The 21,034-nt window shown below is 39.4% G+C and overlaps 2 non-coding genes and 2 pseudogenes across 2 annotated transcripts; 2 read left to right on the forward strand and 2 right to left on the reverse strand.

Annotated features, from left to right (window-relative positions):
- Positions 1–2,191: 2,191 nt before the first annotated feature.
- On the forward strand, positions 2,192–2,286 carry LOC129410486 (U6 spliceosomal RNA; annotated as a pseudogene).
- A 6,195-nt stretch (positions 2,287–8,481) lies between these two features.
- LOC129410481 (U1 spliceosomal RNA) lies at positions 8,482–8,645 on the reverse strand. Its single transcript, XR_008632883.1, has one exon. It is a non-coding gene; the product is annotated as a U1 spliceosomal RNA (small nuclear RNA).
- Positions 8,646–12,280: 3,635 nt separating this feature from the next.
- Positions 12,281–12,444, reverse strand: LOC129410483 (U1 spliceosomal RNA). Its single transcript, XR_008632884.1, has one exon. It is a non-coding gene; the product is annotated as a U1 spliceosomal RNA (small nuclear RNA).
- A 6,578-nt stretch (positions 12,445–19,022) lies between these two features.
- Positions 19,023–21,034, forward strand: part of LOC129410346 (B-cell receptor CD22-like) — a 6,705-nt pseudogene continuing 4,693 nt past the window's right edge.

Genomic DNA, 21,034 nt, shown 5'->3' on the forward strand with positions numbered 1-21,034 from the left:
GGATTCTACAAAGTGAAACCAGCTGATTAATCAGGCAAATGGAGTTCATCTGAACAGGCTCATATTTGGGACACAATATCTCAAGGGGAGACACTAAAAGTTATCCAAATTTTTCACACACATCATACGGTCTCTGAGTAAAGCGACCCAAATTGCACAAAGTTTACAAATTGTTCTAATTTGCAGAAACGAACTCAGATTTCAGTGAAATTTGCAACAGTTGCTAAACACTCTGCCCGAAAGCTAATGAATGTGAAAATATTGAATATGGTCTTTTCGCACCCCTACGAACAAAATTACATTTTGCCATCCTGACCCAAAACATCAATGACACCCGTGCCATATTTTTTACAGCATTACCAAAGCTCTCCATGTTATTCTCATGATAAAGTCAAGTAACATGGACGGATTTCACACAAATTTTAACAGTGGGTGCACACCCCCTCCCCAAACAGAATTATGTAAGAAAATACAAAAATGGGTGCAATAGCCCCCCTGGCATTTTGCAAACTTTGGCCGATTTCACTCAAATTTTAATTGTAGGTGCACACCTGGACCATGAACAGATTGATGCACAAAAATACAAAAATGGGTGCAATAGCGCCCCCTGGCATTTTGCATAAACTTTGGCCGATTTCACTCAAATTTTTGTAGTAGGTGCACACCTGGACCATGAACAGATTGATGCACAAAAATACAAAAATGGGTGCAATAGCGCCCCCTGGCATTTTGCACAAACTTTGGCCGATTTCACTCAAATTTTTGTAGTTGGTGCACACATTTGGGTGTGCACTGGATGCATTGAACAGATTGATGCACGAAAATACAAAATGGATGCAATAGCGCCCCCTGGCATTTTGCACACTTTTTCACTCAAATTTTAGTAGTAGGTGCACCACCTGGAACAGATTGATGCACGAAAAATACAAAAATGGGTGCAATAGCGCCCTTGCATTTTGCACAAACTTTGGCCGATTTCACTCAAATTTTAGTAGTAGGTGCACACCTGGACCATGAACAGATTGATGCACGAAAATACAAAAATGGGTGCAATAGCCCCCCTGGCATTTTGCACAAACTTTGGCCGATTTCACTCAAATTTTAGTAGTAGGTGCACACCTGGACCATGAACAGATTGATGTAAGAAAATACAAAAATGGGTGCAATAGCCCCCTTGGCATTTTGCATAAACTTTGGCCGATTTCACTCAAATTTTATTAGTTGGTGCACACCTGGACCATGAACAGATTGATGCACAAAAATACAAAAATGGGTGCAATAGCGCCCCCTGGCATTTTGCACAAACTTTGGCCGATTTCACTCAAATTTTATTAGTTGGTGCACACCTGGACCATGAACAGATTGATGCACAAAAATACAAAAATGGGTGCAATAGCGCCCCCTGGCATTTTGCACAAACTTTGGCCAATTTCACTCAAATTTCAGTAGTAGGTGCACACCTGGACCATGAACAGATTGATGCACAAAAATACAAAAATGGGTGCAATAGCGCCCCCTGGCATTTTGCACAAACTTTGGCCGATTTCACTCAAATTTTATTAGTTGGTGCACACCTGGACCATGAACAGATTAATGTGAGAAAATACAAAAATGGGTGCAATAGCGCCCCCTGGCATTTTGCACAAACTTTGGCCGATTTCACTCAAATTTTATTAGTTGGTGCACACCTGGACCATGAACAGATTAATGTGAGAAAATACAAAAATGGGTGCAATAGCGCCCCCTGGCATTTTGCACAAACTTTAGCCGATTTCACTCAAATTTTTGTAGTAGGTGCACACCTGGACCATGAACAGATTGATGCACAAAAATACAAAAATGAGTTCAATAGCGCCCCCTGGCATTTTGCACAAACTTTGGCCAATTTCACTCAAATTTTAGTAGTAGGTGCAGACCTGGACCATGAACAGATTGAAGTAAGAAAATACAAAAAACACTGCCTCTGGCTACCTCTCACATGCTAAGTGAGCGCTACCATTTGAGCTTATTCCCCATGGGGGATGGTAAAGTCTATGGCTAATGGCTATGTCTGCCCTTCCCCCCGTTTTTCAGCACCGAGGTTGACGCAATGAACAAAGGGCGTGCTCTGACTGGAAGCGCTTCACGACCATAAGTGAGCTAGCATAGCCTCTTTAGCCCGTTATAAACCATACGGAAACCGTTTGCTGTTGTGTTAGTTCGCTAACACATATACTAAAATTGGAACGATACAGAGAAGATTAGCATGGCCCCTGCGCAAAGCTTACATTTTATTCTTCTCTGTTTGCGAGCGCGTGTATCACAGCAGACAGTAGAATAGGTGTAAAAAAGTCATCATTGCATTTCTTATCTTTTCAGTGTTGATCACAGCAGACAGTAGTTTGTGTGTGTTACAGCAGACAGTAGAACGTGTGTAAAACTCATTGCATTTCTTCTCTTATTGTTAATCACAGCAGACAGTAAAATTCATTACATAGAAGGAAGGGGGCATGACATTTCTTGTCAATGTCAGTGAAAATTGCGACTCACTACATACATCCAGGTGAGCGTGTGGACCGGTGTTGGTGGTAAGCCTCCACACCACGTCAAGGTCCCGGTCCTGGTGGAGGGGAACAATTTACACACACAAACTACAAACAAACTATTTACACCATCTGCCCCAGCAGGAGGGTGTGAGCAGTTCTGGGAGCTCAATCCGGGTTCATCTCCTGCTTCTCTCTCTGCCAGTCGTCCTTCCTCGAGCACACGTATGTCCATCCCTGGCGGAAGTGTCCGGTCTCTTTCCGCCGAGGCTGGCCGCACTGCGTGCACCAGGGGGGGTCCCTTGCTGTAGGTCGGGGCAGTGCGGCAGCGGGCGGACCGTGCGCGGGCGGGGCTGCGAGGAGAGGACGCTGTCCGACTGGCAATGTCCGAGAGAGAGCAAGGAGAAGGGGGGGAACGGGGAGCTCCCTCACCCTCAGCTGGGGCAGCGAGAGGTCCGGGAGAGGCACTGTGGCCCGGGAAGAAGGTCCTGCTGCAGCTGCGGCAGCTGCTGGTGGTGCGGCGGCCAGGAAAACAAACACAGGCGGTGCCGGTGCCGGTGCCAGTGGCAAGAGCGGTCGCCTTCCCGGTGCTGCCTGGCCATGGTGCGCTGCCGCTGGTGGACCCACCCTGTGCACCAGCACTGGTGCCGCCGCTGGTGGAGGTGGAAGTGCTGGCGCTGTCGGTGCTGCTGGTGTTGCCGGTTGGAGTCCACCTGCTGCAGCGCCTGGTCCCGGTGCCAACAGAAGCCTCTCCTTCTCTCGCAGGGTCTGACAAGGATGACACGCAAATTCGTGAAGCGTTCCTCATTTTTAAATTTATAAGATTAAAGTTTTGCATAGAGATAAAGTAGGCCAAGAGGTCTGGAAAAGGCATCAGAAGTCCAAATTGGGTTAAATTTGCCTAGGAAGCCCCTCTCCTTATTATTGACCCCAAAGTGTTTCACTGTCAGCCATGACAAGGACCATCAGAATCGATTAGTAAAGGTAAGGAGAAGTAAGGAAAGGAGACATTATGCTTCCTTTCATAGCTCCTTTAGCATAGGCCAGCAGTAAGGAGCTATGAGACATCATACAATCCACTGCTCAGATCAAACTGAAAGTTTCCAAATACTACTATAAAAAGTTATACACTGCAGCAGATTATTCTTTAAAATATCAAATAGACTAAGCTTTACAGTTAAACATAACTACTATATATATTGCTATATATTATTAATCTGGTCAGGTTTTGTTTGTTGTCTGACTCCCTGGTTTGTGCACGTTAGGGATTAAACCATTCAGCACAGAGGAAGTAGAAAACAAACTCCCCGCTGTCCCCAGATTAGACCCACAGCGCCTGAAACAACTGACAGAGCAGAGAGAGGCAGGGAGAAAGGAGCGAGAGACCGCTCAGGCCGTTGAAGCACAAATGATGCAGTCAGTGTGTCCGACAGTACACTACACATACACTACAGGGCAATAGAGCCTCTGTTCTGTACGACTCTACAACACAAGCGCTCTCAGTGTGGACATTATTTAGAAATTATTTAGAAATGTGAGTAGTAGAGCATTACCCATGATGCTTTGCTAGTCCATGTGCTGTTGCTAAGGCTACTTCCTGTTAGGCTTATCTCTGCGTTAAAAGTGTTTAAAAGTCATAGTTGCTTTAGGTTCTACATCAGAATAGATGATCCAAGTGTTCAGATTGAAGAGAGTGGAGCGAGCAGCTTCAGAAAAAGCCAGAGAAACACAAACTTGATTTTATTCATTCTGTAAGTGCAGACAAATACAGGAAGTCCCTCCCCCAACTCTCTCCCACTAGAAACAACCATCATGAATCCTGCCCCCATGTGCTTACTACAGCAGTAACCCTACATGTATATTACAATACATGTATACAATATAGTGTGATGTATTAGTGTAATTAAAGAGATATTTTATAAGCTCACACTAAAAACATGAACATTTGAATTGATTTTCATTCAGAACCATTAACGGTGCCATCTGGTGCTAAAGGCTTGTTATTGCACATGTAATTGGCAGTGTGTGAGCAAATACCCACCAACAGGAACAACTAGGCCGGGAGCCAGGTCCACCCCTCAGGATGTTTTTGCTACCTTTATTCACTATTATCTCCTGTTATATCTTGGGCCATCACGAGTTGATAGGGACCAACCCCAATTCGGCCCTGTTTGGTCTCAGGGCCCAAAAAACACACTTTTTAAGAAAAGCTATTCACGAAATTATGTAACTGTAAATATTAAGGTACTGAAACCGCATATATGGTCAAATAACCCTAAAATTTTGCATGGTGTATCCTGACACATGGGGGAAACTAGCAGAAAAATATTTTGGGGCTTGCTGCCTTTCTGTCAAATATCACCCTCAACATGTCCTTAAGACCAAAAAATGTCTGTCCGCCTGACAAATTGTCATCCAAAAGTGATCATTTTCAAGCATTTTATTGCATATATCACTGCCTCAAATGTACATGAAAAACTTCCCATGTTCATAAGCTTCAATTTAAGCCCAAGATGACCTTTGTATCTAGAGGGAAACAGCTGCTATGACCAAAGATCTTCACTGTACCTCAAATCGGCAGAAGGCAGAACTTTGAGGCATTACCATTACTTATGGGATTAAGGAGGATTTTTTTTTAATAGAAGCAATATTTGAAAAGAGTTGACTTATGTACTGTTGTACTATATGAAGTGAATTACATTTAAAGTGAATAATATTAATTACATTAATAGTGAATAATATTAAAACTCAGGGTCAGAGTGCAAGATAAAACTATGGTAACCAGGTTACACATACAAACACACACAACCCACACACTAACCAACATCCTGACCCTTCTTGTAACATCCCATCAGAAGTTATTTTCCAAAGACAATTGTGAGAGAAGTTGATACATTTTTCTATTGGGAGATTGGTGTCCTTTTCCAGGCGTCCAGGACTCCTAGACTGAACATTAGCTATTGTCAGATTGTGAGATAACAACCAACCAAAGTAGGGGTGGGAGACAAAGTATGGTGTGTGTGCGTGTGTGTATGTGTCTGTGCGTGTATGTGTGCACGCACGCGCGTTCACATGTCTGTGCATGATATCATCAGTAAGAGCATCAGTCTCTGAGGCTAAACTTCAGTGAAATTGTAAACATTGGGTCTCAGTTCTTGTATATTTACACATTGAATACTGCACATTATTTCATGATTATAATAAATACACTGATTTTCAGATGGTGTAATTAGGGTTGTCCTGATCTGCGCCGATTTCCGATCACATGACTGCAGACTCAATCCGGACTCGGACATTATGTGCCGATCAGGAATCGGATAAACAATATACGTATATAACACACAGGACACACACCAAACAACAGTTTTTCTGAGGCGCGGGAGTTGCTCAGGAACGTCTAGTTAGCGCAGCTCTCTGCCCCCAGCACCTGCTGTACTAGAGGGGCACTGAACTCTCCAAGAGTGCCATACTTGGATGCTGTTACCTGAGGTTCTGTGGTCCGTGTTCACACCTGCGCGCCCAATTGCGTTGTTGCACGTGCACATGTTGCGCAGTGGAGCTGGCACTTTTGGCGGTGAGGGTCCATCCAGGGGCATAAAATGTCTATTGAGTGGTGGGACCTATGTTGCCGTGCGCGCTCCTCTGTGGGTTTGTGGCAGCCGGGGGAGAGAGGCTGTGGGGCTTCTGTCATCTCATTTTTATTTGGTAAGATCTTGTACTATTTGGAGATCATAGACGAGCCTAAATATTTCAATTGTAAATGTAAAGGTAACTTCAAATATTATATGCAAACATATAATATCAAATATACAAACTATAGATTGTGCAGAGTCTAGTCTCATGTCTGATCTGATTCTGGTCTGGTTCCTGTTTTGTCCAGTGCATTAAGTTTACAGAGTTACACATTCCAAGGCCAGACTGTGAAAAGTCAAGATTTTCAACAATGATGATGAAAGAAAAAAAAAAATTTCAGAAGAAGCGCTTCCTGGACCTCCAGAGGATAATACATAGTAGATCCAACTCAGTGGTGCTCTTTGGGAAGGGAAGTCAGTACAAAGACGCAAAAAAAAACAAGGCACTCACTGGTTCAAAATAAAATGCCTTTATTAGTTTACGGCATGTCTTAATGGACAACTTAAAACGTCCCGACGTGTTTCAGCCTATGGCTTTCCTCAGGGGACAAACGTTTGTTGTTGCATGAAGGGTCAGGATGTTGGTTGGTTAGTGTGTGGGTTGTGTGTGTTTGTACGTGTAACCTGGTTACCATAATCACTTTTGATGACAATTTGTCAGGCGGACAGACATTTTTTGGTCATTTAGGACATGTTGAGGGTGATATTTGACAGTAGAAAGGCAGCAAGCCCCAAAATATTTTTTCTGCTAGTTTCCCCCATGTGTCAGGATACACCATGCAAAATTTTAGGGTTATTTGACCATGTATGCGGTTTCAGTACCTTAATATTTACAGTTACATAATTTCGCAAATAGCTTTTTTAAAAAAGTGTGTTTTTTGGGCCCTGAGACCAAACGGGGCCAAATTGGGGTTGGTCCCTATCAACTCGTGATGGCCCAAGATATAATATAACAGGAAATAATAGTGAAAAAAAAAGGTAGCAAAAAACATCCTGAGGGGTGGACCTGGCTCCCGGCCTAAAAATTCTTATTCTCATTTTCACACCGATAGGCCCATTTGAAACCAGTCAGCCTTCCACTGTCAAAAATAATCAAGTGTAAAAATAAGGGCTGTTTAAAAGGTCCTTCACTACAGCTCATATAGTGGAGGTTGTTTTGGACTCTCCCAAAAAACAAATGGGGTTTATCAACACTGTGGTAGCAACATATGTTAAAAAAAATTACACCACTACAGTTGTGTAGCCTGACCTGTCACTAGATCCATTACAGGTAAATATTGTGGTTAACAAAGAAAATGCAAAGAATGACCTCTGCATGTTACAGTGGGAGACCCAAGCTTTTGTCTGGTGTGCAGTTTTTATTTCTCCTTGCTATTTAAGTAGGACCTATTAAATATTTGATTTAAAACTATGTTTTTACACAGGAAGTAGTTTTTCCAAAAAAATGCTGTCCTCATATGAGGACAATGGGTTGATCTTACTGGATGGCCCAAGCAAATATACCACTTAAATTAACTATTTACAACAGTAAACTATTGGTCTCGAGACCAGCCTCAAGACCGCTTTTTTATGGTCTTGGTTTCAACTTGGACTTGAGCACATGTGGACTCGGTCTTGTCTTGATGGTGCTTGGTCTCAGTTTTGACTCAGTTTTGCCCTTTAAAAGTCTCAGTTTTGTCTCGGTCTTGTCCTGGTCACGGGACTCTGTGGTCTCGGACTGGTCTTGGTCTCGATTAGTGCAATCTTGAATACCACACTAGTAAACTCATTCAAGTTCAGCTAACATGGTACAATCAATAACATTATAGACCCAATATCCTCAAACGAGGACATGACATTTACTAATACTCTAGTCTCCTATGATTACTAAAATGTGTCAAATTTGAATGCCATATGAAGACACAGACATTACATAAATGTACATAAATACATTGGGTTTATTAATAAAATTTTGATATAAACTTTACCTTGCTGTTTTTTTGTTTTGGGAGCTGCTATAACAACTTTATATTGATATTCCCGCCATTTTTCTTTCACTGAAATTAGTGTAATGTTGTGATGTTGTGTATCACCAGAAAATGCTGCAGGCAGTGTCCCTCAATGTGGCTTACAGGTCAATTTGGTTTTTTTTATGGAGTATCATGGTGCTAAGAGGCAAAAATGTAATGTCCTCATATGAGGACGCAGGATCTCAAAAGGTTAAAAAACAATTTCTTCTAAAGAAGCAGTTTACACACTAAGTACTGAATGCATGCTCTGGAGCAGAGAGTGCAGCACCAGATCCCCTACTAACATTCTATATTCAATATTGCTTTTCACCAAATAATCAGGGGAGAGCGCGAACGCAGTCCCCCACTACCAGAAATTATGCAGTCGAGATTCCCACATTTGGGGAATTCGCAGGGGTCAGCACAACCGGAGTGCAATGGCTGAGCCTCGCCCTGGGTGAACCACCTTCATGATCATGGTATCTCCCCTGCCAGGTAAGTATGAGTTGTACACGGACATACACACAGGGTCATGCAGAGCCATGCTGTCCTCAATCCGGACACGTCCTACCTTCTGTCCTACACTACACTACACTACACTACACACACTACAGGGCAATAGAGCTTCTCCTCTGTACGGCTGTACAACACAAGCACTCTCAATGTGGCTGTTATTTAGAAAGGATTTAGAAATGTGAGCAGCAGAGCATTACCCATGATGCTTTGCTGGTCCGTGTGCTGTTGCTAATGCTACTTCCTGTTGGGGTTATCCGTGTGTTGAAAATGTTAAAAAGTCACAGTTGCTTTCGGTTCTATATCAGAACAGACAACCCAAGTGTTCGCAGTCAAGAGAATGGAGAGAGCAACTTCAGAAACAGCCTGAGAAGCACAAACTTGACTATTCATTCTGTAAGAGCAGACAAAGACAGGAAGTCCCTCCCCCAACTCTGTCCCACTCGAAACACACACAGAAAGAAGACACTTCCCAAATGCTTAACTGATAAAAAAAAAGAGTGTATAAAAACACTGCATGCTTTAAATTGTTTATTTTTTTTTTAAAAAAAAAGCAAATTATTTTATAATAACTTGCATGCCTCAAAGGCCTAAATGATCACATTATTGACTTGTTTTACTTTGGCGCCCTCTGGTGGCTGAACAAATACACCGGCGCACTAGGCAACTTTTCAGGAGTTCACTACTTTTTTGCCTACATGAATTGTTCAGGCATTAAACTCACATGACTTGCATTTATTTAATTATGGGTGATTCTGTTTTAGTCATGTTTGTGTCTGTCCTTTGAAAATACAAAATGTTGTGCATTATTTCATGTTTTGTCCTTCAAACAACTATAAATTACATCCTGACATCAAGGACAATCTTTAAGTTATTTACTTGAGCAGTTTTCTAAAATACTTCAGTAATTACTTGGACAACTAGTTATACTTCTATTTGAGTAGTATTATTTTTGAAGTAACATTACTCACTTGACTACAATTTCTGGCTACTCTACCAACCTCTGCTAACACAAAATACATAAAGTTATAAATAATAGTATCTTAGTTATGTATTTTTTTGTTTTGTCCGCCCACTCCGGACTACAAACAAATGAACAGGACAATAGAGAGCTATGTATCTTGACCAATCCAACTAAGCAAGAAAGAAAAGTTTGAAAAGTACTTGGAGCTCAGTTCTGACTTGCATATTCCCATCTTCAAATCGTACAAGATTATGAAACAGGACACAAAAACCACTAACCTGCCATTTTGAGTTGAGCACAATTATATAGGTTGGGATCAACTTCGTCACGCCTTTTAGCACGAACGAGCCCGTGTTAGCTTCTAGCACGAACGAGCCCGTGTTAGCTTCACGTTTCACCACAAGAAAACTTAAATGTAACCAAACCCGAATTTTGCATGTCCCATTTCATCAACTGCGGACAAATTCACCTTAAGTTGAATGTCTTTTTCAATCTGGAACTCACCGAAAGTGAAGCGTGGTCCAGCACATCGTGGCCATGCATGCGTCCCAGGCGCATGTGGCCATGCATGCTAGTCCCGCCATTTTCCTCCTTACCTCCTGTTGTTTTTTTGGTCTTGTTGGAATTCCCTCGGTTCCTACAACATAATAAACACATGTCATTATTGTGTGTAGTCATGTTATTCGGTTGTCATTTGATGGCTTAAAATCGTGGAAAAAAAATGTTTTTTTTTTTACATAAATTAGTAGATCTGTGCGCGCTGCGCCGCAACCAGCGGAGAGTGAACGTGACCTGAGACACGGAAGTAGCTCAGCAAATGTCATCCGGTGGGCGTGTCATTTATAAAATACAAACGCGTAAAAAGTAGATATTTATAACTTATATATATGTAAAATGGTACTGGTAAATACGACATTTTAAGGGTACATGCTTTTTATTATTTCAATCCTTCTTGATAATGTGCTTGGTAAATGCTGATAGCCTCTACAGTCTTTGATTATATCTTATTTAAGGAACTGTACCAGATTTTGTCACATATTTGAGCAAAGTTTGTTTTACCCTAGCAAAGATATATTGTATAAGCAGCTCGTACAAAGCTTTTTATTGTCCAATCATCAGAAAGTGCAGGTTAGCATGCTAGTTGATGCTAGCTTTACCGTTACAACAAAGGCAAAGCTCTGTTCTGGTCACTGAAAGTTGTGAAAAACTCATCACAATCATTTCATAAAAGAAAAGATGGTCATACTATATTGGCTTTGTAACCTATTTATCTTTCCAGATTTTTTATTGCTTCGGACTTTCTTCTGGTGGGGTAGTGTCCACACACTCGGCTCCTATTACTCATTATGAACACACTGCATGTTTTTTTACTTCTCTGACTTACTTTTTATCATTAGCTCAAAATATTACTATCACAATGCATATATATTAGTTTTTTTGCTTGCCCAATTTATTTCCTAATGTTTGCAGAATGTATTTTCTCTCATTTGCAATTGTTTTATTAATTGTGTATATATAAAGAATATTACCAGCTCAAGTAATAGAAAATGTATTAATAATTGCGAACTACGACTTTAAATTGTAAGTAAACACATTTTGCCCATGTTCACACCCATCTACCCATCACACATTTAAAAAGGTCCTATTAAGATGGAGAGTCCAAAGACAAACTGCATGTGTGGAACAGATCGACTTATTAGGACATTTATTCACTATTGCCTATTACACTGTTTGAGGCATTTAACTGATCACAATACAAAAGGTGTGCACAGTTCTGCCAGTGCATCACAGGACAGGTTAAACTTCCTAAACATCCTACCTGTCCATCTGCCTCACGTCAGCACACCCCTCGCCTTTTCACGCTCTCGCTCGTTCTTGCGTACAGTGAAAACAAGCCCCTTCCACAGTGCGCGCTGATTAGAAGAGCAAGACGAAACGTGCAGCAAAAATGAGTCTAAATTTATGTTACAGTTGGCACAAAGCAGGTCTACAGCATAGAGCAGACCTACAGAACAGACCTACTGCCACATTTGGCTGAAGTTTGTCTAACAAAAGTGCACAAATGCATCTGTGTTTGTCACCATTTGCGTTTGGTTTGGTAAACGTACAGAGGCTGGTAAATATCACTGCAAAACCAGAAAAGAATGCAACTCCTGTTTGGAACTTTAAAAAACAGGTTTAAAAATCTTACCTACTTCCTTCACTTTTCTCACAGTTTTGTGTAAAGTGCCAGAGGAAGTTCTCTTAAAGAAGGGTTCTCAAACTGTGGGTGAGGGTCCAAAAAAGGGGCACAGAGTGTTTCAGTGCAGTTTGCTTGGCTTTGTATTAGGTAGATCATTTTGACTTGGTCATTTTGTAAGTAGCTCAAATGCTGAAAAATTGTGAGCACCCCTGATTTAGAGATTCTAAGCTTTATAACGAGGTATAACATGTCCACGTGAAATATCAGCAAGATTTTTTGAAAGATCGGCCGATATGTTTCCATGTGCCCATATCAACCAACCAATATATAAGTCGGGCCCTACTCAAAAGGTTAAAAAACAATTTCTTCTAAAGAAGCAGTTTGCACACTAAGTACTGAATGCATGCTCTGGGGCAGAAAGTGCAGCACCAGATCCCCTACTAACATTCTATATTCAATATTGCTTTTCACCAAATAATCAGGGGAGAGCGCGAACGCAGTCCCCCACTACCAGAAATTATGCAGTCGAGATTCCCACATTTGGGGAATTCGCAGGGGTCAGCACAACCGGAGTGCAATGGCTGAGCCTCGCCCTGGGTGAACCACCTTCATGATCATGGTATCTCCCCTGCCAGGTAAGTATGAGTTGTACACGGACATACACACAGGGTCATGCAGAGCCATGCTGTCCTCAATCCGGACACGTCCTACCTTCTGTCCTACACTACACTACACTACACTACACACACTACAGGGCAATAGAGCTTCTCCTCTGTACGGCTGTACAACACAAGCACTCTCAATGTGGCTGTTATTTAGAAAGGATTTAGAAATGTGAGCAGCAGAGCATTACCCATGATGCTTTGCTGGCCCGTGTGCTGTTGCTAATGCTACTTCCTGTTGGGGTTATCCGTGTGTTGAAAATGTTAAAAAGTCACAGTTGCTTTCGGTTCTATATCAGAACAGACAACCCAAGTGTTCGCAGTCAAGAGAATGGAGAGAGCAACTTCAGAAACAGCCTGAGAAGCACAAACTTGACTATTCATTCTGTAAGAGCAGACAAAGACAGGAAGTCCCTCCCCCAACTCTGTCCCACTCGAAACACACACAGAAAGAAGACACTTCCCAAATGCTTAACTGATAAAAGAAGAGTGTATAAAAACACTGCATGCTTTAAATTGTTTAAATATTTTTAAAAATGCATATTATTTTATAGTAATTTGCATGCCTCAAAGGCCTAAATGATCACATTATTGACTTATTTCCTTTGGCGCCCTCTGGTGGGTGAATAAATACACTGAACTAATACACTGGCGCACCAGGCAACTTTTCAGTTCACCACTTCACCACTCGAAACACACACAGAAAGAAGACACTTCCCAAATGCTTAACTGATAAAAGAAGAGTGTATAAAAACACTGCATGCTTTAAATTGTTTAAAAATTTTTTTTTTTTAAATGCATATTATTTTATAATAACTTGCATGCCTCAAAGGCCTAAATGATCACATTATTGACTTGTTTTACTTTGGCGCCCTCTGGTGGCTGAACAAATACACTGGCGCACTAGGCAACTTTTCAGGAGTTCACTACTTTTTTGCCTACAAGAATTGTTCAGGCATTAAACTCGCATGACTTGCATTTATTTAATTATGGGTGATTCTGTTTTAGTCATGTTTGTGTCTGTCCTTTGAAAATACAAAATGTTGTGCATTATTTCATGTTTTGTCCTTCAAACAACTATAAATTATATCCTGATATCAAGGACAATCTTTAAGTTATTTACTTGAGCAGTTTTCTAAAATACTTAAGTAATTACTTGGACAACTAGTTATACTTCTATTTGAATTAGAATAATTTTTTATAATTTAATTTTAGAAGTAACATTACTCACTTGACTACAATTTCTGGCTACTCTACCGACCTCTGCTAACACAAAATACATAAAGTTATAAATAATAGTATCTTAGTTATGTATTTTTTTGTTTTGTCCGCCCACTCTGGAATACAAACAAACGAACAGGACAATAGAGAGCTATGTATCTTGACCAATCCAACTAAGCAAGAAAGAAAAGTTTGAAAAGTACTTGGAGCTCAGTTCTGACTTGCATATTCCCATCTTCAAATCGTACAAGATTATGAAACAGGACACAAAAACCACTAACCTGCCATTTTGAGTTGAGCACAATTATATAGGTTGGGATCGACTTCGTCACGCCTTCTAGCACGAACGAGCCCGTGTTAGCTTCTAGCACGAACGAGCCCGTGTTAGCTTCTAGCACGAACGAGCCCGTGTTAGCTTCACGTTTCACCACAAGAAAACTTAAATCTAACCAAACCCGAACTTTGCGTGTCCCATTTCAACAACTGCGGACAAATTCACCTTAAGTTGAATGTCTTTTTCAATCTGGAACTCACCGAAAGTGAAGCGTGGTCCATGAGCACGCGTCGTGGCCATGCATGCTAGTCCCAGGCGCATTACCTCCTCGTTGTTTTTTTTTTTTGGTCTTGTTGGAATTCCCTCGGTTCCTACAACGTAATAAACACATGTCATTATTGTGTGTAGTCATGTTATTCGGTTGTCATTTGATGGCTTAAAATCGTGGAAAAAAGTGTTTTTTTTTTACATAAATTAGTAGCTCTGGACTCACGTGCGCGCTGCGCCGCAACAAGCGGAGAGTGAACGTGACCTGAGACACGGAAGTAGCTCAGCCAATGTCATCTGGTGGGCGTGTCATTTATAAAATACAAACGCGTAAAAAGTAGGTATTTATAACTTATATTTATGTAAAATGGTACTGGTAAATACGACATTTTAAGGGTACATGCTTTTTATTATTTCAATCCTTCTTGATAATGTGCTTGGTAAATGCTGATAGCCTCTACAGTCTTTGATTATATCTTATTTAAGGAACTGTACCAGATTTTCTCACATATTTGAGCAAAGTTTGTTTTACCCTAGCAAAGATATATTGTGTAAGCAGCTCGTACAAAGCTTTTTATTGTCCAATCATCAGAAAGTGCAGGTTAGCATGCTAGTTGATGCTAGCTTTACCGTTACAACAAAGGCAAAGTTCTGTTCTGGTCACTGAAAGTTGTGAAAAACTCATCACAATCATTTCATAAAAGAAAAGATGGTTATACTAGATTGGCTTTGTAACCTATTTATCTTTCCAGATTTTTTATTGCTTCGGACTTTCTTCTGGTGGGGTAGTGTCCACACACTCGGCTCCTATTACTCATTATGAACACACTGCATTTTATTTAGCTTCTCTGACTTTTTATCATTAGCTCAAAATATTACTATCGCAATGCTTGTTTGTTTTTGTTTTTTTGTTTTTTTTTTGCTTGCCCAATTTTTTCCTAATGTTTGCAGAATGTATTTTCTCTCATTTGCAATTGTTTTATTAATTGTGTATATATAAAGAATATTACCAGCTCAAGTAATAGAAACTTTATTAATAATTGCAAACTACGATTTTAAATTGTAAGTAAACACATTTTGCCCATGTTCACACCCATCTACCCATCACACATTTAAAAAGGTCCTATTAAGATGGAGAGTCCAAAGACAAACTGCATGTGTGGAACAGATCGACTTATTAGGACATTTATTCACTATTGCCTATCACACTGTTTGAGGCATTTAACTGATCACAATACAATAGGTGTGCACAGTTGCCATCATAAATACATCCAAGATAAATGACTGCATTCTAGAATCTAATTTCAGATTCTTCACACACACAAAAAAACACACCTTAATACCCTTTAATGACACCTTCATATAAAACTGTTACTTAACATCTATAAAATATAAAATTATTGTACATGAAATTCACATCCAACTGTATATTTGAACAATATAAATGTCTAATATTTGAGCATATGTTATGGAAACTTACACTGTCCAAGCTAAACCCAATATTGGACAGCAATGTATATGCAAAACTAATAGAAATTTCACAAAGTTTTTGAACAAAGTAATGCAATTGTATGAATATGAGCAATGAGGGTAGTAAGAGTGTGTAGTATGAGTCAAACCCAAGTCATCTGCTTTGAGCTTCAAGTCATTTCAAGTTTCAATTTATAAGACTTTTAAGCTAAATTTTACTTTAAAAAATCATGGTACATAATTATATATGAGTATTTATACAAGAGTTGTAGAAATGGAAATTTTCCCTTTTTAAATGTCTTGACACAAGTGTGAATCATTACGGAGAATAGAAAGAATTAAGATTTAAAAGTGCTAAATAACAGTTATTATGTCATATAGTCTGCACTGACATGGAAGGATCATGTTCTATGTAGTTCCCTTTATTTTACTTTATTGTCACGTATATTACTGTAGTAGATTTGATGACACCATATAACAATACTTCAGATACATCCAGATAGAGAAGTGGGACGAACATGTTCTACTTTGTTCCTGTAAAAATAAGCACTGCATGTATCAACTGTAAAGAAAAAAGTATTTTCTAAAAACATATATTTTTTAGGAGAAGTATCAAATCTTCTCAAATCAAAGGGCTCAAGTTCGAGTCAAGTCCTAAGTCACTGACCTTCAAATCCCAAGTCGAGCTCCAAGTCTTAGTCCATTTATCAAGTCAAGTCTCAAGTCCTAAAAATAGTGACTCAAGCTTGACTTGAGTCCAAGTCGTCAATGTGGGACTGCTACTGTATCTGGGCACTGGTGTACTCAGGTGTGAGCCATCACACAATCTGCACCGTTTCCTGTGCAGACACTTTTTGTCACCTATGTCAACTTGTCAGGAATTGGAAATAATGAAACTCTATGTTTTATGTCTACATTGATGGTGCTCTTTTGGTGTCTGTGCATCCACCTGATCTAAACCAACAGCGGTGGGATCAAGCAGAACAATCAAACATCTATGAGGCCTATCCAGACGATTCTCATGGATGAACTATCATTGACACAAGTTTTGTGCTGGAACTGGGAGATTATTGTTCTGCAATACCACATCTAATGAGAATTCTCTTGCTTTTCCTCATGATATCTATCTTTCTCACGTATTGATTATAGTTTTGTTTCTGCTCATCTCACTGACAAAATATGAAACATTCAAGTACTTCCCACACCTTTGTCAGATCATAAGGGGTTATATAGGCTATTAATACCCACTCCTCCCAAATATGCAGCCCGCTGGGACTTTAACACATCTGTGCTTCAACACCATCTCTTTGTGAATGAAATGAAGGAATATATCAATGAGTTCATCTTGAGTAACAAACCTTCAGCTGAAGCTGACATTTTGTTGGAGACACTTAAGAGCTGTGTAAGGAACAACATATGTTGTTTTTGCTTCAAATGTTCATTAGAATATATACCAATAGCTTCTCAAAGTAGAGGAAGACATTTGTACTCTAGAAAACTCCATGCCTAACAATATCGCTCCTGAAGTGATGTTACAAAGAGAACTCTTACAAAGGGCTCAGTGATCTACTGTGCATAAGGCAAACTTCCAAATACATAGATTTAGACACAATTATGATTGAAGCAGTGCAACAGCCTAGTCATTCACTTGCTCTCAAATGAAAACAAAGTGAGAGATGAGCCATATTTCCACACTCAAAGGTGCACCTTTGCACTTTCCTGTAGACTGCTCTAACTATTCACCACTATCACTGCCCAACAATAAAACATGTGGAACTTGTGGAAATATGAACTATTATACTGTACTACTCCACATCACATCAGGTTTGTGAAGCTGTAGTGTATAGTTTTGTATCATGTTAGGGTATATTTATGCAGAACTGCACGCGTGAGTAACGCAGATTTGTTAGTTCATTTAGTTTATTTGACACATACACAAATCCATGCAGTGACAGAGACACGATTCTGTAAAGAAGAAGACTCAATTTCTCTGCTTTGTTATCATCCCAGTATTGTGTTTCGACAGTTGTAGATGGAATACTGGAAGATATAGAGATGCACATCCTATAAAAGTTTTAACTGTGTACATTGTGGTGTCATTAACATAAACATTTTGGGAGCTCAAAACAACTGCAGTGCGGATCTGTCTTTTCTGTTGCACAGGTATAGATGGATACATTTTTGTCTTGATTACTGTGTGAGAAGTCTGACCTGGGGCATGACTGGAGGGATGTCTTTGAGCTGGAGCCTGCTGTTCTTGATGATCTAGTCTGACCAGACACATGTCCAGAAGCTCAAACTGATGCACATAGTGAAGTCAGAGGAGATCAGGAGCCTCTGTGGTTCATCAGGGTTCAGAGCATGGCAGCGTGTGAAAGAGGAGGGACAGCACAGCTCACACTCATTTCAACTATATCAAATAGACTCAACAACAAAGTCACTGTATTGGACAGTTTTACAGCTGTAAACTTGTGACATGTTGCTTCAGGAGGAGTAAAATGACAACATAATGAAGCCATCAAACTTATGTAACAGCCTAACTCCTTACTCCAGCTACTGATCCTGAGTCAGTTGTATTCAAATCTGTGCTCATTCTAAATGAAGGTTGTGTTCATATTTTGTGAAGGCTCATGGCTGTATTATTGTTACACTGGGATTAGTTATGGCCTTATTGGATGGACTCCTTTGGTATTACACAGTACATCCAAATGATGGCATGTTTGATGCTCTGAATGTCAGTTTGTTGTTTTCTAAGTTTGTTGTTTTCACTCGTCCTACATACTACAGTACATCTGTACCCAGTTCAGGCTCATGTATATTGTGCACTGTCCCTGTCTCATGAAATAAATCAACTAAACTCATTTGTCTAATACTAACACTCTATAGAACCGATATGGCCATTTGGAAGATCATTTGTTTCATAAGATTTTTAATTTTAAATGTCATTGAATTTCTCACTTTGAATTTTTTACTCTGAAAAAACATGTTTGAATTATTTTTATTCTGAATGTTAATTGCTGAAAAGTGTTAGGGTTAGGGTTAAAATTCAATATAAAATAATCCCCTTTTAAATATTCAGCACGAATATTTTCAAGCCCTAAAGTTCAAAAGTCAAATTCAGTGTAAAATTTGCATTGAAAAAAATTCACAGGAATAAAACACATTTGAGTGGCGCTGAACGCTGTGGGTGACGTCACACTCATTTAGTTAACTATGTGTGTATTTCACACTCTAAATTTTGACTTTAAATTTGAAGGCTTGGAGGAGAATGAGAGAGGAAACTGTACATTTAGCTTTCATTTCAAAAAAACTCAGGTCTATGTTAGTGGTACAATTCAGGATGAACATATTTTAGCAAGCCCTTTCTTTATTTTATTTTACGTGTTATTGTTGTTGTGGATTCAGCTCTTTGGAAATATGTTTATTCACATCTTACTAATCTTACTGCTGTGTTCAGGTGAGTTTAAAAATGTGTTATCTTTTTTTTTTTTTTTTTTTTTTCATTTACAGTTCTGTTCTATTTTTCTCATGATGCCTGAGCCCCAGTTTAAACTGAATTTGTCTGGAAACTCTGACTTCTCTACTGTCATTATAAGAGTCTGATCTACTGTCATTATAAGAGTCTGATCTACTGTCATTATAAGAGTCTGATCTACTGTCGTTATAAGAGTCTGATCTACTGTCATTATAAGAGTCTGATCTACTGTCATTATAAGAGTCTGATCTACTGTCGTTATAAGAGTCTGATCTACTGTCGTTATAAGAGTCTGATCTACTGTCGTTATAAGAGTCTGATCTACTGTCATTATAAGAGTCTGATCTACTGTCGTTATAAGAGTCTGATCTACTGTTGTTATAAGAGTCTGATCTACTGTCGTTATAAGAGTCTGATCTACTGTCATTATAAGAGTCTGATCTAATGTCACTATAAGAGTCTGATCTAATGTCATTATAAACTGGGAAAAGGCCTGCACAGAGAAAAATCTGATTTCGTCTTCGTTATTAGGTATAGCTGGTGTCTGGAGGGATCACCCGATTGACACACTGACTGTAGTAAATATAAATTACAGTTTTACACAAATTGAGAAGCAGTTTGTGAAGAAAAGTTGGAGTATGTTTAAAATTACAGGAAGCAAAGAGTTCTAAAAAATACTGATCACACTAGGGAGAATTCTACTTAAAAGAAACACATTTATGATACTTTAAACATGAATTCAATAAAACAAAGGTATTTTCTTCTAATTGTATTTGGTTAGATAGATAGATTATAATTTCTGTGAATATTAGGGGAGTACAATATGGTTGCTGGGTAAATGTTACAGAATTCCCTAGTGGTATGTCATTATTTTTAACCAGGAAGTAAAATTTGAAACCCAAAAAAGTGCCAAACTGGGACATTTTTTTAGTGAAGTCTTAAATATAATGATGATCTCAAGTGTGTTTTAGTAAAATGAGTCCAACCTGTCTAAATGTAAGCATAAAGAGTGTTCACCACTTGAGAATTTAGATAGGCCTATATACAGTACATATTCAGTTTTGTAAGAAAAACATGACAACAATGATTATTTGGTGAACAACTGTGTACTTCTGCATATTCTGTACTGTAACTTTAACCCTGTGTATGTTTTACAGGTGCTGATTGTTGTGGTCTAACAAATGATCTGTCCATTACAACCCCGAGTCCAATGGAGGCTCTGAGTGGCTCCTGTTTGTGGATCCCATGCACCTATACAATTTTACCTACAAATGAAGACATAAACACAAACGACCCTGTCACTGGCATTTGGTTTAAACATGACTTTGGATTTGGTGGAGATTTAAACAAAGCATTTTCAGTGAGTGGAAACCCCAGTAAGTCTCATCCTATGAACATCACTGGGAACCTGAAAAACAAAGACTGCACCACAATGTTTTATAATTTAAACCAAACCCATAATGACAAATATTACTTCAGAGTGCAGAACAGTGGTTTTAAATCTACAGCTGTTTGTGACTTTCTTCAGATAACAGTTAGAGGTAAGACACTTCCTATTATTCAAGAGTTAATGATGAAAAACAAAACTGCATTAAAACCCTTTGATGTTATGGCTTTGTTTTAAATATAGTACCTCATTTGACAGACAAAATACTTTCTGCAAACCATGGCCAATTGAATAGGCTACTGTCTAAAAAGGACTGTTTGCATTCATTCAGCTAGAATGAATGAATGAATTTCATCTCTGAAGTTTCACAATCAAACTGTATTTCATGGACACAGTTATGTCTTTAAGTGGACTCTAAGTGCTCTTGTAACATACACCTCGAACCTAAGAACTACACAAGTCTGAATACTTGAATGG

This window comes from Boleophthalmus pectinirostris, unplaced genomic scaffold (assembly GCF_026225935.1).
Source record: "Boleophthalmus pectinirostris isolate CB_2022bp ecotype Guang Dong unplaced genomic scaffold, ASM2622593v1 HiC_scaffold_22, whole genome shotgun sequence".
Classification (NCBI taxonomy): domain Eukaryota; kingdom Metazoa; phylum Chordata; class Actinopteri; order Gobiiformes; family Gobiidae; genus Boleophthalmus; species Boleophthalmus pectinirostris.